Source organism: Ovis aries, chromosome 16 (assembly GCF_016772045.2).
Source record: "Ovis aries strain OAR_USU_Benz2616 breed Rambouillet chromosome 16, ARS-UI_Ramb_v3.0, whole genome shotgun sequence".
Classification (NCBI taxonomy): Eukaryota; Metazoa; Chordata; class Mammalia; order Artiodactyla; family Bovidae; genus Ovis; species Ovis aries.
Window position 1 is genome coordinate 3952095 of NC_056069.1, and position 20474 is coordinate 3972568.

At 40.1% G+C, this 20474-nt stretch overlaps 1 protein-coding gene across 12 annotated transcripts in view; it reads right to left on the minus strand.

Annotated features, from left to right (window-relative positions):
• The window catches only part of FBXW11 (F-box and WD repeat domain containing 11), a 130552-nt gene that overhangs the window by 105809 nt on the left and 4269 nt on the right, over positions 1 to 20474 (minus strand). For 2 of the 12 annotated variants that reach the window (XM_027979986.3, XM_042233668.2), the window contains exon 2: positions 15633 to 15794. The exons of 9 other annotated variants lie outside the window; for them this stretch is intronic. The gene's annotated coding sequence lies outside the window, so the exon portion shown is untranslated. Of the gene's footprint in view, positions 1 to 15632; positions 15795 to 19804; positions 19938 to 20474 lie in introns of all 12 variants that reach the window. One more of the 12 variants, XM_042233672.2, reaches the window with a different exon arrangement.

The window sequence follows — 20474 nt, forward strand, 5'->3', positions numbered from 1 at the left end:
AAACTACTTTTATGTATGAGAAAAATAAGACAAATTTCAATAAAGGACAATACGATATACCTAACCAGTCCCGGAAAAACTGTCAAGATCACCAAAAACAAAATCTGAGAAACTGACATAGCCAAGAGGAGCCTAAGAACCCAAGACAGTTAAATGTAAGGTATGATCCTGAGTGAGATCCTGGAGCAGAAGGAGGATATGAAATAAAAACTAAGGACAGCTGAATACGCTATGGACTATCATTAATGATAATGCATCAGGATCAGCTCACGACCACACTAATGTAAGATGCTAATAATGGGGGACAAAGGAGTACACGAGAATTCTGTACTACCTGCTCAATTGTTCTGCTAATCTAAAACTTCTAAAAAATAAAGACAATTAATTTAAAAATTATTTGAGACAAGCAAATATAAGCAGACTATTTGATATTAAAGAATTATTAATTTTAAGTATAATCATGGAATTGTGTGCTCGGTATGTGCATGTTTTTATCAGTCTTTTGTCTTTAAGTCTGTATCTTTAAGACAGATACATACTGAACTCTTCATGGATAGATGAATGAATAAAGTTAAAAGGGTATTTTACAGCAATGTTTCCCAAGGTTTAGTATTCACGGTGATTTCTGATGACATGTAAAGGTGTTTTAATGTTTTAATAGCGACATATTTAATTTAAATACATATTGTAAAAATACACAGCTAGCGCATTGAACCCATGATTTCATAGATTTTAATTGCTTAGGTTTTCCTTAGAAAAAATAAAAGTAAATGTAAGGCTAAAAAAAAACCTAGACAGAGGCAGGTTGAGATCCCAGGTTCACAAAAGAGGACACTAAGCAAGCCGCCTGTCGCAAGGCGCACAGCACCTGCTGCGCCCAAAGCAGACACTGAGTAAAGGCTAATGTATACTGTGGGTGAGAAGCCAAGCTAGAACTCCCACAGAGCAGAGAAGGCTGGGGCGGAGGAGAAGGAGTTAAGTGCAGCATGAGGGAGGGACGGAAGCATGAGGGCTTGCAGAGGCAATCTGGGCAGGGGCAGGCAAGGCTTCCCCTCTCCTGCTCGGTCTCTCCAATACTGACAACCTGCAGCTGCCCACCTACAACCTGGAAACCCTGTTGCCTCAGAGTCTCTGGAGCTCTTTAGAGTTCCAGGCTGCCACCTAACACTCTTGAACTAAGGTGATGATAGCTAGAGGTGCAGAATCTAAGAAAGAGCACAGGCTTTGCACAGACAGGAAGGGAGAGGAGAGAGGGAGAGAGGAAAGAAGGTCTGAGAAAGAATCACTCATTATGTGACCTCGAGCAAAAAATAATTACCTTCACCAGACTCCATTTCCTCACATGCTAAAATGTGGAAGCATGTCTATCTTTCAAGGCTACAGTGATTAAAAAAGATTAAAAGAAGCAGTACATGTAAATCTGCCACTTAACCAGTGTTAGTTCCCTCCCTCTTTACTGTGGCAGGGTGAAGGAAACCCTTGATGAACAAAAGCTGTTAGGATGAAATACATAAAAATAGTAAAGAACAGCCTCGGGTTCTATCAGTTTTGAGCCAAAATAAAGGAGAGGAATCCTGGGGTCAGAAAATGTGGGATATGTTGGAAACATATTATTAAAATGGCAATTATCAAATGAATTTCCTAGAGGAGATTACATGCAGCATTTACTAAAATTACCAGACCTAAGGAAGCAACTCTCAGTTAAGAGTGATCCTATTAATTTCTCTCTCTCTCTCTCTCTCTCTCTCTCACACACACACACATACACACACGCAAGGAAACATGGGGGGAGGAAAGGTTAGCAGTTTATAGCAACTGGCAAATCCTTCAAAATGACAGCTGAAGTATTACTGAAATAAGACTTTCTGGATAGATTAGAAGTCAATGACAGGTTTTAAAATCTGGTTTAGAATCAGAGAGGGAAAGAAGGGAAGCTTTCTAATCTTCTAAAAGGAATTTCTGACACCAAGAGCTTAATTTTCATGATCAAGTCACTTAAAACTAAGATGATATTGAAACAGAAAACACCAAGCATTAAATGGAGTGAATGTATTCATTTTAAAAGTCCATATCAACTTCTGATACAAGACAGTAATTCTCATTTGCCCTCCTAAATTTATTCCTTCAATCAACTGGGCAGCTAGTTGTACGGTATACACTATGAGCTAGATGCTGGGAGCGCGTTATGAACTGCATAGGACATAACAGACATGAGCCTTGAACCCACAGAGATTACCTTCTTAATAAAGGAGCTGACTGTCTAGTGGGGGATTATGCAATACATTCATCAATTATAATTATGTTACCAGCTGTGAAGAAAAAGAACTGAGTGCTATAAGAATATGACAAAGGGAATCTAACCCGTAGGAGTATACAGGGAGCCCAGACACAGTCCCTGAGGAAATAATGCTTGAACTCAGCTCTAAAAGACTAGCAGAGGTTAAATGGGCAAGAAAGGAATTAAGGGTGACGCATCCCTGATAACAAATAATAGAAAATGCTTGTTAGGTCAAGACAGAACCTGGCGCACTGGAGGAAGGGGTGGGGGAAAATCACTGTGGCTGAAGCATGGAAAGACAGAGTGAAAAGGAGCGCAGACAGACAAGACGCGGGAGGAAAATGGGTGTCACGGCTGCAGTTTCTGACTGTGCAACTGAAATCACCACAGAAATACCAAAGTAAAAGACAATGGTATCAGGAACGTAGCTATGGTGCTCTCCACAAATATAACATGCTTCAAGGAATTTCTATTCAATAGAGAAAAACTGGACTGGAAAATAGGGTTTACTGTATGTAAACAAAATCTACCTGAAAAGTGCAAGAAATTCCCAGCAGAACCTCACTTCCTAGCTACAGCAGCAAAGGCTAGTAGAAGCGAGTGTCCCTGAAGCTGTCAGTGAGGCCAGAATGACGGATCCTGAAGTGCTTCATAAAGGCACCTGCAGCCAGGGCAAGCCAGAGCAGGGGCCTGGCTTAAGCCAGCGGTAGACAGTGCGCTGAGTAAAGCAAAGGCTCCTGCAGCTGGCCTCCAATGAAGATGGCCGTTTCAATCACAAAAGAGCGGCACTGGCCCAGCCACAACAAACTCAGACGCCCCTCACCCTGGCGACTTCCTTCCACCACTTCCAAATGCACCAGGATGGAGAATCAGCAGAAGAGAACTACAGCTCAACCTCAACAGTTCTCTTAAGAAACTAACAGCCATAAACATAAGAAAAATATGTGTAATATCACTAGTGATTAAAGAAAATTTTAAATTCTTTAAACCAAGTTGGGATTTTAAGAAGTTATTAATACCTTAAAACAACATAAACATGAGGAAAACAGCACTTTCACGGAATATGGTCAGCGTGACATGTCATGTTCATATGAATAAGAGAAAGTGGGCACAACTTTTGACTGCACACAATGCACTTGCTCTTAAAAATGTGTACACTCTTTGACCCAACAATCCCACCTCTTAGAACTTATCCCAAGGTAACACAGAGCTGTTCAAAGATTAAACTACAAGAAAGAGCACCAGTTTTAAGTTGCTATAAATTAAAAATAACTTAAATGTCTAATAAATGAGTAGTTTAACTAGTTATCCACTTGAATATTCATGCATATTAGGCACCCCTTCAAATTATAAAGAAATACATGATGGTTCTGAAAGATGTCACAAATATTGCTGAGCTTTAAAGGCAGTTTGCAAATTAATTTTACATGTGAAAAACAAATGTTTGAAACATACAAATACGTATGTGAAGAAAAAAATACATGCTGCTGCTGCCAAGTCGCTTCAGTCGTGTCCGACTCTGTGCGACCCCATAGACGGCAGCCCACCAGGCTCCCCCGCCCCTGGGATTCTCCAGGCAAGAGTAACTGGAGTGGGGTGCCATTGCCTTCTCCGAAAAAAAAAATACATATATGAAGGCAAAGAAGTATACCAAATACTAACAGTAGTTACAAGGGGAACTTTCAATTCTTTTTATTTCTTATTTTACGTAATTTTTATTTTCAACTTTCTTATAATAAATATGGATTACTTCTGTAAAAAGAAAATAGACTTCTTATTGAACAATTTTTCAAAAGTTTTGTAATGTGTGTGTAAATAATGGTACTAGGCTAACTGCATAACCATGGTAAGTAAAAATGAATCTTTATCTCAATCACAGAAAACAATCATTTTGAGATAGTAAAAGCATTAAAAGTCTAGAAGACACAATATTTTTAAGACTTTAGAGTAGGCAAAATTTTCATAAACAGGAATAGTTACAAAAACCAGTAACAATGAAAGAAAAAAAATGATTAATTGTGCTTAGTTGCTTCAGTCATGTCTGACTCTGCGACCCCATGGGCTGCAGCCCGCCAGGTTCCTCTGTCCATGGGGATTCTCCAGGCAAGAATACTGGAGTGGGTTGTCATGCCCTCCTCCAGGGGATCTTCCCAACCCAGGGATCTAACCCAAGTCTCCTGTATTGCAGGCAGATTCTTTACCATCTGAGTCAGCAGGGAAACCCAACTACAAAAGGAAAATACGATTAACTAGGCTTCATCAGTATGAAGAACTTCTGCCCATCAAGAGACATTGGAAAAGCCACAGAACAAGAGATGTCTGCACTATGTGTATCTGATAAAGAGCTCCCACAAATCAATAAGAAAAAGACAACTCAAGTTTTTTTTAAGGGTCAAAAGATTTGAACAGGCGTGTGTCTAGACAAAATAGCTAACTGGTTGACAGGCAGGTGAAAAAATGCTCAACATCATTAGTCATTAAGGAAACTGTCGTGGTCTGGGAGCAGGCTGGAAAAGAATTTCCAGACATTAGACAGAATGAGAGGGAAACAAAGTTTATTAGAGTGGGAGACGCTGTTAGAACAGCAGGCCAGCTCAAGGGAGAACTGACATTGAACAGGGGTCCTTACCCCACTTTTATACCCAGGGTACAAAGAGTGGGATGGGGTCTTGCAGGTCATTTGCTGATTGGATGAGGCATGTATACTGGATGGAGGAAAGAGTAAGGCAAATACCTTCTCCCTATGGGGCAGGAGTGGAGACAGGTATACTGCTCAGGAGGGCCTGAAATCCATTAAAAGTTACAACTTGGAGGAGGGAAGGACGAGGGTCTGGTTTTTCTGTTTCTGCATTCCAAGACCCTCCTTGGTTTTATCTGCTATTTCATCCTTGGGTCACCACAGAAGTGTAAATTAAAACCACAATGAGATACTATTTCTTGCCTATCAGCATGGCTAAAATTGAGTGACAATGTCAAGTGCTGATGAGGATATAGAGCAACCAGAATTCTGATACACTGTCAGAGGAACTCTAAGAATGCACAGCCACTTTAGGAAAAGATCTGGCAGTTCCTTGAAAAACTACACATACATCTACACTACGCCAGCAATTCCACTCTTAGGTATACCCAAGAGAAAAGAAATGTCCAAACAAAACTCTGAACACCAATGTTCATGTAAGCTTTATTACTAACAGCCGAAGACTGGAAACAACCCAAATACTCATCAGCAGGAGAATGGATAAACAAAACCGTTGAATACTCTTAAAACGAAACAATACTAAGCAATGAAAAAGAACAAGCAACTGATATAACAAGAACGAATCCCGAAAACATGTGGGGCAAAATAAGCCAGCCACAGTAAGGGTGCATGTGGTATACGCACGCTGTGCCTGTCGCACCTGTATGAGATTCTGAAACACACACAACTGATCTACAGGTACAGAAAGCAAGCGGCCTGAAGCCAGGGATGCTGCCGCGGAGACTGCAGATGGTAATGAGGGAAGCTCTTCGGGGGTATAAATGTTCTATCTTGACTGGGGTAGTAGTTATGTTAAATGTATACAGTTTTCAAAACTCAAATAGTATACCTGAAATGAGTACATTTTATTTCATGTATAAGCATCAATAAGCTGATTAAAAAAAAAAAAAAAACAAACTAACAAACAAACACTACAATGTAGATATCCATACACACTCAACAGAACGGCCAAAATGAAAAGGACTGGCAAAGCCAAGAGGCTATCTGGAGCTCTCCACATTAGAGGTGGGCATCTAAGCGGACAGAAGGGCTTGGGAAACAGCCTAACAGACCTGCTGAAACTGAATATATGCCTATCCTCTGACCCAGTAATTTCACTCTGGGCTTTTTATAACTGAGAGACTGAAGTGCTTATGTTCACCTTAGAAATGTTATTCACAATAAAAGCCCAGAATTGGAAACAAGCCAAGTAATGTGTCAACAATAAAATAAACATAACTATATACACAATGAATTAATGGACCAAGGGGGGAAAACTGTTATATACAACAAAATGGGGAGTTTCACAGATACAGACATGACGGGTGTGGGGGCAGAAATATAAGAGTATGTATTAATACATGCTGTATAACTCAATCTATGTAAAATCCAAAAACAGCCATAACTAAACAACAGTAAAAAAAAAAAAAAGGGGGGGGGTGGCCAGAATAGACATCTGGGAGGGTTTACTGACTGGGTGAGGCACAGACGAGAGAACGCCCTTAAGGGGCTCTAGCATCTTCTCTATCTTGATCTGGGTAGTGGTTACACAATGTAGTATATTACCTATATTTTAAAAAAAAAAATCATTGAGCTGTGCACTTAAGACTGGTGTTCTATACTATTTGTAAGTTAAATACTTACACGTGTATGTATGTACACACACACACACACACACACACACAGCTGCCCTGTAACCAATCTTTGTTCATCCCTTGAAGCTGGAAGCCTTTTACACAGTATCCAGGTGTGGTTTCCATTGGTGTGAGTCACACACACACACACACACACACACACACACACACAGCTGCCCTGTAACCAATCTTTGTTCATCCCTTGAAGCTGGAAGCCTTTTACACAGTATCCAGGTGTGGTTTCCATTGGTGTGAGTCTCTCTCCCGGCCTCCTCACTTCCATGTTCTTTGTGTCTGCCTCCCTCGGGTTATCTGGGCTCCAGCGCTACCGACTATCTGGAGCAGTGGCACTGGCAACAGAACTGGATAAAGTCGTGCCCTAACCAGACACGGAAGATGCCCAAAATACTTATTAACAGCATATAAGACTTTAATAAAGGTGTAACTCTAAGTCTGCAGTGCAATCCCTTATTGATTCACTATCCTGTTGATTAAATTCTTGCTGAGATTGTGGAGAAAACTAAATACAAGCAGCCAGCATTTGAAAATAAGTTCCAGCATTAATAATACTTTGCTTGGAAGTTTAGTTCCCTAAAGTTTACAAGTAACTTTCAGGAATAAAGCCATATCAGAGACCTTGCTGAAACATGCTATCGTGCACATTAGTAAACACAGTGACAATGCGCGAACTGTTACCACTGTCTTCCAAAGTTAAACCACAGACTAAAACACATGTGGCTAACTTCCAGAAACCATGGTTAACTCCCAGATACTGATGTATGCGTACACAGCTTCTTACAAACTGGACCTCATGTTTTAAGAGTCTGGTTTACACTCTTTCCAATACACACACAGAAACTCGTATCTATACCATCTACCCATTCTGCATTTACCATGTCTTACTTCCGCCTCTTCTGCACCATCCGTTACTATCTAGTGATTTCTTCCCTGAAACATTGCAACAGTCTATGAAGTGGTGTCCCTGCTCCACTGCACCCTCCAAACTGACAGCCAGCGTGATCTCCCGAAAGCACAGCTTTTGCTCAAACTCTTCAGGTCACCTCTCATCTCACATTACACCCACTACTCTCATCCTTCCTTTCCTACAGGAGGATAAGTTCAAAAGAAAGTCTCACAGGAGCTATGGTGAGCAGGAAAGGAGGAGCCTTGGCTCAAAAAAGCAGCCACAACTCAGCTCCAGTTTTCAGATAAACCAGTGTTTTGATGGGAAATGTCTCAATTTTTAAAAATCTATGTGGATCAAATAAATTACATCTTTGGATCTCTATCTACAGGCTACTTGTCTGTAACTTTTGACCTAAAGGATAACCCAAGATTTGATTATAATCTCTTTGCAGTCTGCAATCTACCTCAATTCCTTCACACAAATTACACCACAACAATCCACATAACTCTTTACTCGTACCTCCTGACAGACAACACACACTACAGCCCACCAGCTACTACTGTTCACTCACTTACCTTTGCTATGAAATCCCTCTTCCAACCCAGTACATCCACATCCATTTTGCTCAGGCCTCAAAGGATAACTTTTAAATTTTTTCTTTATAAAATTTCCTTTGTTTTCTAGCTTCCACACATTGTATATCCACCTTTCATGATCCTTGGCAGTTTTCACATTGTACTACAGTGTTTAACATAAAAGACTGCAAGATTCTGGAAACAAGATATATACTTGATTCTGTTTTGTATTCCCAACATGATCAAACAGAACCTGTTGATTACATGCTTAATAATTAATGAATAGAGCTATTTATCTGCCTATATGCATGGCAATTAGTACTGCAACTAGATGGCCATTACACAGTATAATCCCTAGGATTCTGAAAATTAAAAGGCTAACAGGTTCAGAAAAATATCCCTGTGATATTAACTTTGACTCAGAACTAACCTGAATCCATGATTCTTTTCAAATACATATTTTAGTTCTCTCTATTAAAAAGATCTAGAAGCAACAAAACCCAATAGTATTGATTTTGATTTCTAAACACCATGCTCCACTAAAAGGAACCAGAGCTTCTTGGAGAAATGGTTGATACCTGATATATAGGCAAAGCAGAAGACCAAGGAGCACAGCAAAACTGATGGGCTCACGTTGCAAAGGAAGCAGAAGCTACCCTGAGGGGCTCTTATTAGCCAAACCTGAACCCCCATACAGACTGTAACTGACTGTTAACACACTGAATAAATAAGCGTCCACGAAGAGGACAGTGACACACAAGAGGAAGGAGAAACAGGGATGGCCTCGGTGAATGCTAGCCAACACATACAGACGAAATGACAGAAAGCCAAAATTTTGTAACTTATGTTGTAAAAAATGATTTCAGGCTCAGGAAGCTGAAACCACAGGGTGAAAGGCTATAATGTAACAGGTTATTTACAAGGTACCAAAATACTATTCCATAGAGTCCTTTCCAATAACAGATGATAAAACTGTACCTTAGTGGAGAGATCTGAATGCTGCCACCTTAGACAAAGGATCAAATTTAGCACAGCTCATAATGGGATAACTTGTCATTTGAGGTGCCTCACGACATGACTCAACCCAAAGTACACTTCACCTATGATGAAGCACTCTTGTCAAAAATGTTTAAATGAGCTGCAATCAAGCCTCTCATATAACTTCCAGTTTACAGGAAGTCAGGAGCTAGAGAAGCAAGCTCAGTAACACCATGAGGAAATGTTCAAACAAGCGAAGAATGTTGTACATCCTGCAGGACAACTGAACTGGACTTTTAAAAAAAAAAGAAAGTCAATCGCAAAAGACAGAAAAGGGCAGAGACTATTAAAGGGAAAAGAAATTAAAGACATCATACCTAAATACAAAGGGGTTGTTTTGTTTGGAACCTGGTTTTTGTTTTTTTAAAGAAGGTGTGCTCGAAAAGACATTCTTGGGATAACTATAAAAAATTAACTGAATATTATATCACGGAATTACTTTCATTTTCTCAGATAAAAATAGTTTTGTGGCTTTTATTTTAGGTATAACATGCATATGACTATATTTAATATTTGGTTATAATATGGAGATATACACTATGTACATGGTGCATGTATTGTGTGTGTGTTGGCTTTTAGAAAGGAGAGGTTATTTTCATTCTTAAAAGGTACATGCTGAAATATCTAGAGTGAGGTATAGTGTCTGCAAGGTACTTTAAAACTGTTCAACAACATAAAAGAGTACTCACTTGGGGAGAGGACACAAAAGGGAGGAGGGTGGGAAGGGAAGACCAAGGTGGGAGCAGAGAAATGATCCAAACGAGGCAGAAAGCTGATGGCCGTGAGCCTAGGTGGAGAGAGGACACAGGTGTCTGTTGCACTGTTTTTTCCTCAACTCTCATATATATTAAATTCTTCATAATAAAAAGTTATGAGGAAAATAAAAGAACAATTTAAAAAGCGACCAGTTTAGAAACAGTGTAACACCGTCACACCGGTTACATCTGTCTGCCACTACCTTCAGGAGTTTGTCCAAACTCATGTCCATTCAGTCAGTGATGCCCTCCAACCAGCATCCTTCGCTGCCCCTTCTCCTCCTGCCTTCCATCTTTCCCAGCATCAAGGTCTTTTCCAACGAGTCGGCTCTTTCCATAAGGTGGCCAAAGTGCTGGCATTTCAGCTTCAGCCCTTCTAATAAATATTCAGCATTCCCGTTAGGATTTTCAATAGCTCAGCTGGAATCCCATCGCCTCCACTAGCTTTGTTCCTATCAACGCTCCCTAAGGCCCACTTGACCTCATATTCCAGGTGGTCCAGCTCTAGGTGAGTGACCACACCTTCATGGTTATCGGGGTCATTAAAACCTTTTCTGTAAAGTTCTTCAGCGTATTCTTGCCATTTCTTCTAAATCTCTTCTGCTGTTAGGTCCTCACCGTTTCTGTCCTTTATTGTGTCCATCCCTGCATGAAATGTTCCTTTGATACCTCCAACTTCCTTAAAGAGATTGGCAGTCTTTCCCATTCTACTGTTTTCCTCTATGTCTTTGCACTGTTCATCTAAGGCCTTCTTATCCCTCCTTGCTATTCTCTGGAACTCTGCATTCAGTTGGATATATCTTTCCCTTTCTCCCTTGCCTTTCCCTTCTCTTCTTTCCACAGCTATTTGTAAAGCCTCCTCAGACAACCACTTGCTTTCCTGTATTTTTTCTGCCTTGGGATGGTTGAGAAGCTGACACTAAAGAGAATGGGAAACTTTTCTTTTTACTGTATACTCCTTTTTGCACCTTATAACACAGATATATATGATGTATTAAAAAAAGTTTTTTGATAAGTATTGATTGTAGCTATAATGAAACCATCATATCTTCATGCTTTCATGATCAAAGCCCAATTACAGTGGAGTTACAGCTCACCTGAGAATTGCAGTCTCCAGTCTGTGCATAAGGTGAAAACAGCAGATGGTAAAAATCTGCCTTAAAAATCTCTTAAATATAGGCCACACTGGGCCAGCACATCATCTCAATTATTTCTACACAGCTGATTTTCACACAAGCACTTGAACAGTTTGCTGTTTCTTCAACCGACTGACTAGTAGATGCTGAATAGCTGGTTTCTACTCAGGCCTCCTGCTGTGATGTTAAAAATTTGTGTTATCACAGCTAGATGAGACGCGTTCAGGAACTAAGACTGGTTGAGAGAAGAGCAAATTTCCATTTCCCATTTCACACTTAATCCAGAACGTTCACTGTTTAGGTTAACTTCCCCTTGCTTTTGTCACTGGATGTAAAAAATGAATTTGACAAATCTACGAATGGACAGAGGCGTCCGCTGGGCTGCAGAGTCGGACACAACTGAGTGAGGTAGCACATATGTGACATGTGTGATGACAAAACGGCTCTTTTAAAAACACATTTCAAGAACTGTATCTCTTTTAATGAAATAAATCGTTACAGTGGAAAAAATATCACAATCCAAACAAATGGGCTAATGTGAAGATTCGGAATAGGCTGTCAGAATTCCCAGATCTATGTGAAAAAAAGAGAGTAGTAACACCCTTTGTTCAACATCATAACCTGAGCTGTAGCCCATTTCTTTATATTAGCATTTCCAGGCACAGATATAAATTCCTCAAATCTTTATTTACTCTTATTAATCTTCAGTTCACTTGCTCAGTCGTGTCCGATTCTTTGCAACCCAGTGGACTGCAGTATGCCAGGATTCCCTGTCCATCACCAACTCCCAGAGCTTTCTCAAACTCATGTCCACTGAGTCGGTGATGCGATCCAGCCATCTCATCCTCTGTCGTCCCCTTCTCCCACCTTCAATCATTCCCAGCATCAGGGTCTTTTCCAGTGAGTCAGCTCTTCGCATCAGGTGAGTAATGTATTAGAGCTTCAGCATCAGTTTCCCAAAGAGTATTCAGGACTGATTTCCTTTAGGATGGACTGGTTTGATTTCCTTACAGTCCACACTCTCAAGAGTCTTCTCCCATGCCACAGTTCAAAAGCATCAATTCTTTGGCAATCAGCTTTCTTTAGAGTGTAACTCTCACATCCATCCATGGCTACTAGAAAAACCAAAGCTTTGACTAGATGGACCTCGGTTGGCAAAGTAATGTCTCTGCTTTTTAATACGCTGTCTAGGTTGGTCATAACTTTTCTTCCAAGGAGCAAGCGTCTTTTACTTTCATGGCTGCAGTCACCATCTGCAGTGATTTTGGAGCCCCCCAAAATAAAGTCTGTCACTGTTTCCATTGTTTCCCCATCTATTAACCTTCTAATTCCACTAAATAAAGTTAGCTACCACTTGAGGCTAAATAAAAACTCCCAAACCTTTCTTTCTCTGCTCTCTCTGGAGAGTTCCCAATCAATATTCTTCCTAGATACTTCCCCCTTTAGAGGATTCACCCACAGGCAACTCAGATTCATTAGCTCAACTCACTCCTTTCTCCTCCCTCCACACTCTCCAGTCTATTCTTCTAGTCTTCCCTATCTTGAAAAAGAGAACAAATATCCATTCTGGCGCCCAAGGCAAAAATCTAAAATTTATATTATACCCCATCCATCTTTTACTCCTATAACCAATCCCCAAGTCTGGTAGGTCCTACCACTCTTTTAAGTCCACCCCACCTCTACCATGCCCACTGTCAATGCTCTGGTCTACCTTAATCATTGCTCACTTGAACTAACTAACTAGTCCCCTTGCCTTGAGTCTCTTCAATCCATCTTGCAGACACCTGAAAAGTTAACTTCTTAAATGCAAATTTGGTTACAACTCACTGTCTACTTAAGGAACAAAAGGCTCAAGAATAAGTCCCAAAACAATGATACAGTGAGCTGAAACAAGCTCATGTAATAACAGGAAGTAATACAAAGAGAATTTATCAGGCATTTTTATATGAGTATGTTCCTATTCTACCCCACACTATAGGACCAAACTAAATAAGCTAATAAGTGTATTTCAGTAAAAAGAGGCCTCAGGGAAGCAAGGAAAATTCAACTGCCTTCTTAGAGACAAAAATGAACACAAAATGGATCCTAACAGTGATAAAAGTGCCTTAAGGAAAACAAACAGCTTCCCAGATCTGTAAGACAAGACTGCATTCAAGCTGAATGTATTAACATGCCTAAAATGAATGGCATAATCAAAAAAGGATATGGGAAGTAAAAGCCAGCACGGAAGCTGCAGGAAGACAGGGAAATCACCCACCATTAAAGGAAAGATGAGTGAGGGCGCCTCAGTCTCAGGCCAGCAAATACACACCTCCCCTGGCAAGTCCACGCCAGCTAACCCGCGTGACTGCCTTGGGTCTTCAGGCCCTTCTAACCAGTGTTTCTTATTTGAAAAACTTAAACTGGCATGCTGAGTAGGACCTAATCAGCAAATCTACCAATCAGAAAAGTCTACATTAATCACACCAACATGCACATATCATCATAAATTAAGAAACTGGAATTCTGATTTTACATATCAGTCTTGTAAGTCCAACCATGGGATAAGGAGCTGGCTTTCAGCAAGCTGACAAGATTAGATTTCTAAGAGTTAAGTCCAGAATCAGACATAAGATGAAGTTAAATTCTAAACTGTATTTGTGGCTATTTAAATTAAAATTTAAAATCCAGTTCCTCAGCTACAGAGCCACGTTTCAAATCAGTCACATGCAGCTGGTGGCTATCATACTGAACAGCACAGATACCGAACATTTCCATTATCCAGAGAGTTCTAACTGGACAGCACTGTTCTGGAAGATAACCTTAAACTAACCCTATTGTGAGTCCTTTCAGGAAACAGCCTGGTAGACAGTCTTGGATGACTGGCACAGAGTCCTAGAGCTAGACTACCTTCTACAGAAGGCACAAAACAGACACTCAACACCTGCGTCCTTTCCCTTTGTAATGACTTCACGAAATCAGAATACACAATTTTAGTCTTCAGGATTTCCACCTCTCTTTTTATCACTAGATGATACTCCACAAACTTGAGGCACAGACATTAGAAGCACGTTCTCTGAGCCAAACTGCCTAGATTCACATCTCATCTTTGGCGCTTACTAGATATGTGGCCTTGAGCATGTTATTTAAGTACTGTAGCCTTCGGATTCCACATATGCAGAGTAGAAATAAGGGTGCCAACGTCACCGGGTTACCATGCAATGAGTTTATACGTGCACACTGTTGAGAACTGTGCTCAGTATAGAGCAAGTGCCCAGCGTTAACCGCTACTACTTTAACTATCACCATCGCCATCCTGAAAGCTCTTCACTTTCCACGTGGAAATGTGAAAAATGCTCACCCAGAAGAAATATTAACAAATATAAAGGAATAAAACAAAAGAAGGATCACAAAGCCATAGGGTCAGTCTATGATAAAGAATTTTTTTTAAGATTAAAGGAAATGAGTACTCTGGAGTGCTTAAACACCAGAAAAAGTCATGCGTTTCCTGAAAATGTCTTACTTGTAAGACTGACAAACCACAGGTCAAAACTAGTCTAAATAATAAGCTACGAAGCTATTTAAATAGCCAATGAAAACTAAGGAGGAACTGAGAAGATACAGGTTTGAGTTCACTAGACCAAATGATACTTCCCTGTATAAAGCACATTTTGACATTTAAATGTACAGCCTCTCCTAAGTTAGCTTTAGGCTCACTTGATAAACTGACCAAAGATCTTCTAATCTTTTCATTAGGAAGGGAAAGCACCAGATGTAAGTAACGTATCATGCCCAACAGGGACCCGTCAGTCGGGCAGTCTCCAGGTGGAAGCCCGCAGGAGAAAACCACACCTTGCTCTAACGGTATACAGACAATATGAAAATCCTGAAGTTAAAGTGCAAACCTCAGCAAATGTAGCTGGATGGAAAGATCCAGAGCTTTGGAGACACACAGGCTCAAGCTTAGAGCCTGGCTCTGGCACTTACTAGCTGTGTGACTTACAAGCTGTAAGTGGCTCTGCCACCGTACTTACTGTACTTACTTAATACTCAACAGCTTCATCTTACTGTCTGTAAAATACACATGAAGCATAGGCCATCTAAATAAGAAAAACGTGAAAAGAGCCTGCAATAGTGGCTGGTACTTAGTAGATGCCCGTAAACAGTAGCTAATTAGTAAATTCTGAGAAGACTCTCCAGGAGTCTTAAGGATAAAAGACCACTATTTTACATAGTAACGACAAAAATTATTTTGACCAGGTAATAACTATAAATCATGAGATAATACAAAATAATCATTTGTTTCCCTTATTTTCCAACTTATTCCTCAAACAAAAGTCCCTTGTTTACTGAACTGTATTTCCTGTTTGGCTGTGACTACAAACCTTTTGGGCCTATTTAATAAAAATAACTACATTTCTTACACTGAAACAAAGTTTTGACTAGCAGAATACCCAACTAATCCACACCAAAACATAAATATCTAACATTTTTTCCTTTCTCTATTATACTGGAAAAAGAAGTAAAGGAATTTTAAGTTTCTCTCAATGAGTCGAGTTCTGCATAACAAAACAATACAAGGTAATTGCTTACCTGGACAATATTTTGTACTTCAGATCCACCAATCCAGAATGAATGGGGGTATTCCCTTTCAGACTAGTCTGAGAAAAGACAGCAGTCAAGCAGCTTCCAAGATTCTTTCCGTTTACTGTATCCAGCTTTCTTCAACAAAATCCCAAACATGCACTTCGGTAACTGTTGGAAGACAGAAAGCAATCCATACACCCACCATGGCACCAGCTGCAGAGGACAGCCGCCAAGAGATGGAAGGAAGGGTCAGTGGAGTGGCGGATCGGAAGCACAGAAGAAAGGTGCAAGCCCTGAGTGAGCGGCTTCATGTGAGAGGGTGGGCAGGAGCACTGCTCACCTCTGTGTTGAGAGATGGACAAGAAATTCCACAAAACAAAGGAAACATCCCTAACATTAATACTTAGTCATGACAAATATCATGCAATTTCCAAATACTAAAAATTTCCTCTACTATCCATATAAATTGTCCCAGATCATTCAGCTACAATGAATTTTATCCATTTCCTAAAACTGTTCCTCTACAATTACAGAAACTTCGTCAGTCATAATTAATGGGGGTGGGGGGGGCTCAAATATTTCCTAATAAAAATTTATTTAAGCACCTAACAAGAAATTTTAAAGTTTGCTACACATAAGACATCTACACATCACTCAAAACTTCAACTCTCAGCTAAAATACAGGACATTTCAAAATACGTGACATAACTTTTAGAGTGAACTTCTGCCTCAGTAAAGGCCAGCCCCCCGCAACGGCCAGCCACTGGGTACACCAGGGAAAAGAAAGAACATGATGAACAATTACTAGATAACACCTTTAAACACATAAGCCCAGCCCACAGTATATCAATATTCTTTTATTACCATACCAACTCTTACAATTAGACTATAAATTCTAAGCAAACTACAAGGCAGACAGGAAAAGGTATTCAACAGGACGCCACAGATAAAAAGTCAAAAATCCAAAGACTGTGACGCTGCGTGCACATAAATCGCTACTTCCTCAACTGCCACACGACTGCCAAAATGTTCCTGAAGTAACCATAACACCTACCTTCACCGAAGGGTTACTAATGGACCAGGCCGTCTACATTCATTACTCATATTTAAAAATATGAGAAGAAATAACTTGCTCAAAGTCCCACATCCACTAAGTGGTCAAGCCCATGCCCTTCTCATAGAATACGGTGGCCTCCAAAGTCCAAGGACCAGAAAGACCACGATTCCTGGGGGAGAAGAAACCAAGCTCTAAGCTAACTGACGTCAGGACAGAGAACCAAAAAGATACAAAACAGTAAGTATTTCAGCCTAGCTGAACTAAAAGACAACTGAACTTGTTCAGCCGTCCTGAGAGGGCTAACTCCCTTAATCTTGCCACTTAAAAGCACTTCAATATCAAAAACTCGTGCAATTCTAAGGCCACAACATTAATTTTATACCCTTGCCCACTCAGACTGTGTGCTTAGTGGCAAAGAAGTGTCTGTGACAAAGAATCCCAACCCCAGCTGAAACCAAAGAATTCTTGAATTCCAAGATTGATCAATAAATAGTCCATAGGCAAAGACTAAAGATGTTCTGGTTTTTCATGTATAGGCAAAGCACTGAAGTGACTGAAGTACCAGTCTAAGAGTAACCTCTTCATAGCAAACAGGTGGAAATATCTTAATACCCTCAACTTAAATACATTCTGTAAGCAAAATCACAAAGAATAAGTGCTCAGGCTCTTCTCATTAGTCTAGAGCCTAATAAACTACAAACCCAATTTTGACAAAAAATGCTAGTGGGCTATGGCTAGTAGTTAACTGCTAGAGCAATACAGGCTGATTTTCAAAGCATAACTCACTGCTACAACCAATTTGACTAACAGACTCATTTCTGAGCCTCCTGCACCATCAGGCCTTTTCTTCCGTTAGTGAGTTAACTTTCCCCCTCTTTCCTTCAAATAAACATTTACTGGATGCCTAATTGGTGGCAGGCCTTATGCCAGAGAAACAAAGATTAACAGATGCCAGACCAGGATAGTAAGGATTAAGTTCTTCATGGCCTCTGCCCCTTCCTCTTTGAGTGTCCTAGGCAATCATTTCACAGAACCAAAACACATTTTATCATTAGTTCCCAAAACTGGTTAAGAGTTCTCAATTTAACTCTGAAATAATAATTACTCAGGTTCTTTTTTCTTAACACAGTTTTCAATTTTTTTTTTCTTCCGTGGACCGGTGGTTTGCTATTAGAGAACAGTTTTCGATATTCATAGCACTTAGGTATTTGCACATCTCTCTACTCACAAACTTTTTTCCTATGTACATGTGAATGTCCCACTGTTTCTACTTCACAGCTTTCTATTCTGTGAAGGTCTTCATTGTTGATTAACCCTGAGAGGGAATCTCCTAAAAATGCTTCCGGCTGACATAACTGAACTGGGCAATCTCTGAATTTTATCAATAAGACCCAGTGTAGAGATACCCTACTGGACTCTCAGGTCTGCCTGGCTGGTGTCTCATTTGCCTACACACTTCCTGTTAGGCAATCGTGATCAGCAGAAACTGAACTGAGGGTAACAAGCACATTCTTGACCAACAGGTTTTTCCCCTTTTGTCAACTAATTCAATGAACAACAATAGAACTCAGGAGGAAATCTTGTATCCAGTCACCACTTACTCTGTTAAAGGTCAAAATCACCAGCAAACAAGAATAAAAATTTAAAAATTCTAATTTCCTTGGCTAAACTAAATTGATCAAATATAAATCACTATGCTCAGTGTTAGTATGAACAATTACCAGTCTCCTTCTACCAGGATACCTAAAACAGGGTTAAAGCGGATTCTCTCCGTAACAGTACAGGTCTCATTATGTCTAATTGGTAGTTCTTAGTAATTGTAAGAGTATTTTCCCGATTTCCAAGGCAGCATTGACTCTGTATGATTTCATCATTTTCCCCAAAGAAGGCTCATTAAATGCATGGCTAAAAGCAACTGAATTTTAGGCCTCTGCAAAGCTTCACGATTAAGTACATGCACACATCAGGGACAAAAACTAAAACTTTTCTCACACCATCTGTCTTGACAAGATACGCTCCCTGTACTTGCAGGGAGAGTTAGCTTGGCAGACAGCTGCTGAGAGACAAGTCTTTGCAAGGTCCTTTCATATACATCTCTCATAATCCTCCCAACACTGAAGCAATACCTGCATTTTTTTAATTCTTACACAGTGAAATCTTACCAGAGAAAGGTTAACTTTCTTAAGGCCACACAGCCAGCAAGTGAAAGTTAGGACACAAAGCCAGGTGTTGCACCCTAGAGCCCATGGCCTTTGTGTTACACCATGTTTCTCTAAGGTCACAGAGCCTTAGAACTTACCACCTGTTTGGCAAGTTCACAACAACAGACACAAAAGGAATTTGGTTTCCTCAGTATTCTGCTATCACCCACGCTCCGGGATGTATATAAATCAATTTGTATATGTTAAAAAGTCTGTAAATAATGGTTAAAATGTCCATGAACAGAAGTTTGTGCAACACACACCACCCTTCTTTTCCCTTTAGCAGTCTTTCTCCCCTATCCATCCCCACTTGTCTTAAGATTATCAAACAGAAATGTTAAAAAGGTTTCACAGGATGAAAAAAAATCTAACATTAATTTAAATCAATATCTATTGCACACCCAAGCACTAAACAGAGTGAAGGATTCAAAGGACAATCAGCTTTAGACATGATCAAACTTTCATGATACACAGGAAGGTCTGTTAAGTCCCATATGCATTAGGAACAAGTTAAGAGAATCAGTGATATAGGTGAGAATTTCCAGAAAAGAGGATGGCTAAGATACAGGCAGACAGCAATAATACATGTAAGCAACCAACAGGAAAGCGCGACTCAACATTTATTGAACACCTACTACAAGAAGGTGCTCTTGAGGAGTTTATCCTTTAACAAGGGACACAAACAGCAAACTATAACACAAGTGCAGAAGATGCTAAGTGCCACAAGATAAATACAAAGTGCCAGCACTCACTCATTTAACAATGATTATCATGTAGGCATTGCTATCGATATAAAAACAAAATTATATCTGCCACCATAATATAAATTGACATCAAGAAGAGGTGTCTAAATTGTGTTCTGAGAGGAGGGGAGAGGACGTTATCAACATGGGTGGAAGAGAGGATTGTGGAGATCTCACCTAAATCAGTTTGGCTGGAGAGCTATGAGGTCCTTCCCATTAATATCAGTAGCCTGAGACACATGGACTTAGGTCAGTTCATTATCAGTGCTGACAAAGGAAATCTGAAGAACAATGGTCCTCCACACTTTGGCTGGAATATAGAATAAGCGAGGAATGTGAGAAGAAAAAGCTGGAAAGGAGGCAGGAATCTGAATTGTGAGGACTTCAAATGCTTTCTTTCCCTTAAACTGTAAATATCACCAGGTGGAACCCAAGATCCCAGGCTCCTCACAGCACAGGAAAGTCTGTTTCTAAAATTCTAAGTGCCACAAGATAAATACAAAGGCCAGCACGCAGTCATTTAACAATGATTATCATGTAGGCATTCTATCGATATAAAAACAAAATTATATCTGCCACCATAATATAAATTGACATCAAGAAGAGGTATCTAAATTGTGTTCTGAGAGGAGGGGAGAGGACGTTATCAGCATGGGTGGAAGAGAGCATTGATTATGTTCGGTCCTATATTTAAGACCAAACATAACTACTCAGAGGAATACACGTGCTGTTCTATAAACCTATGAAATGGGCCAGCAACCCTCCTGTGCTACAGAGCTCTCTCTGTTTCCAGGAGACAGCAGTCAGGGGCCAAGAGTGCCAAGATGTGCGAGCAGGATCAGGTTTA